This window comes from Pleurodeles waltl, chromosome 12 (genome assembly GCF_031143425.1).
Source record: "Pleurodeles waltl isolate 20211129_DDA chromosome 12, aPleWal1.hap1.20221129, whole genome shotgun sequence".
NCBI classification, from domain to species: domain Eukaryota; kingdom Metazoa; phylum Chordata; class Amphibia; order Caudata; family Salamandridae; genus Pleurodeles; species Pleurodeles waltl.
Genome location: NC_090451.1, coordinates 116,006,674 through 116,008,876, shown reverse-complemented (window position 1 = coordinate 116,008,876; position 2,203 = coordinate 116,006,674). Strand labels below are relative to the sequence as shown.

At 44.7% G+C, this 2,203-nt stretch overlaps 1 non-coding gene across 1 annotated transcript; it reads left to right on the top strand.

The window, feature by feature from the left end:
• The first annotated feature begins 1,289 nt into the window (after positions 1 to 1,289).
• TRNAH-GUG (transfer RNA histidin (anticodon GUG)) lies at positions 1,290 to 1,361 on the top strand. Its single transcript has one exon. It is a non-coding gene; the product is annotated as a tRNA-His (tRNA).
• Positions 1,362 to 2,203: the final 842 nt, after the last annotated feature.

Below are 2,203 nucleotides of genomic sequence, written 5' to 3'. Positions count from 1 at the left end.
CCCTATCCCTATGTGTCCCCATTGCATCCTATTGTAACTATACATTGTTTGCACTGTTTACTAAGACTATACTGCATATTTTTAGTATTGTGTACATATAACTTGTGTATAATTGCTATCCTCATACTGAGGGTTCTCACTGAGATACTTTGGCATATTGTCATAAAAATAAAGTACCTTTATTTTTAGTATATCTGTGTATTGTGTTTTCTTATGATATTGTGCAAGTGACACTTGTGGTACTGTAGTAGCTTCACACGTCTCCTAGTTCAGCCTAAGCTGCTCTGCTAAGCTACCATTATCTATCAGCCTAAGCTGCTAGACACCCTATACACTAATAAGGGATAACTGGGCCTGGTGAAAGGTGCAAGTACCCCTTGATACTCACTACAAGCCAGTCCAGCCTCCTACACTCTCTACACCACAGTGTCACTCCATGCAACGCGACTGTATGCTACTCAACTCCACAACACTCTACTTCATGCAGTTCGACTCCACTCCTCCTAATTCTTTGCCACCCCTCTCCATGACACCCTGTTCTCTGACTCTATGCCATTCCATGCCACTTCACTCTACACCACACTATGCCACTCTACACCACACTACTTTACTCTATGCTACTCTATGCCATTCTATGCAACCTCACTCCTCTCTACCCCACTCTGCTCTATGCCACTCCATTCCTCAAAATGCTATTCAACGCCATGCCAAGGCACACCACTTCATTATATTCCACTGTATTCTATGACACATTACGCCACTCTACTCTTTGCACTTCAATCTACTCCCTTCTATGACCCTCCATTCATCACCACTCCATTGTTTGCTAGTCAAGTTTACGCCACTTCATTCCACACAATGCAACTCTAAAGCAGTATGCACCAAGCAGCTGAATGTCTCTGAAGAGACACCCAGAAAAGAAAAAAGCAACAATATGTGGGGGCCTGTTCCGATCCCCTCCTGGCCTGGAGGAGTTTGGTCGGCCGTGGATTAAGTTTTTGCAGTGTTCACTTCCCCGACCCCAGCACTCATAGAACACTTGAGACTTGCAAGGCAGAGTGGTGGATCTTGTTAAGAAGTCTGGGCTTCTTGGTTTATGGGGAGTCTTGTCACTGGAAGCAGAGAGGTAAATATTTGCTGTGATCTGCTACTCAAAGAAAAGACCCTGATCTAACTTGAAAAGATGGGTTTTAAACAAACGCTAAATCTATCCACTCCACGGACACTGTGACCTTTTTTCAGCCTATCAGAGCCACACCAGGTAAGTCTTTTCAGAGCCCAAGTAGCTCGCCGTGATGGTATAGTGGTTAGTACTCTGCGTTGTGGCCGCAGCAACCTCGGTTCAAATCCGAGTCACGGCATTGCGGGTGGCAATGTCACGGCAGTTGGGCAGCATTTTTATTCTCACTTCTTAATATTTACATGAGTTAAGAGCTTGAACCTAATTTCAACGGTGAAATTAAATGTCTTTGAAGAACGCGTTAACAATGTTATTATTTATTTCACCTTTCTGCGCTTTTACGTTTGTGGCGGTCCTGATGTGAAAAGTATGAGCTACAGTTTGGTTTCACGGGACCCGGTCAGCAAGAGGGATGGATGTCTGTGTCTCCTGTACCTGCAGCGCTGAGGCTCCTGTACTGACGCGGAGTAGCTTTCAATGTTGAAAGGGATCCTGCTAGTCAAATATCAGTTTTTGCAGCAATTTAGGCCGCAAAGAAAAAAGGTCTAAAAATAAATATTTGTATAGAAAGTAAGACTGAGCTCCCAAGGGTCTGAAAGAAAGAGGCGACGGAGAAGGACACTGAGAGGCGCACTCACCCAATCAGCGTTTGGCTTCATCATCCCGCACCCGACGGATCACCGGGCAGCTAGAGGGAAAGTTTTAAAACTTAAGCCAAGTTTATTAGTCGTGGTCGAATCGTGAATTACACAATTACGCTCCTTTGTGGAATTTGGAGTAATGTGGGGAAAGACATCTACCCAAGAGCGGAGGAAAAGAGCGCGAGCAGCGGCTGTTGTGCCAGTTCTGTTGCATTTAGAGCGATTTTCTTGTGCAAAGTGTATATCAGGTTCCTTTCGGATCTGAGCGTGTATTTTGCACCAGGAAAATAGCCTTGTGTAATTCTGTACAACCTCGCATAATGTTGCTGTAATTTCGTGTAATTACACTGCAGTGAGTTACACTGGTTACGCCCATCCCTAC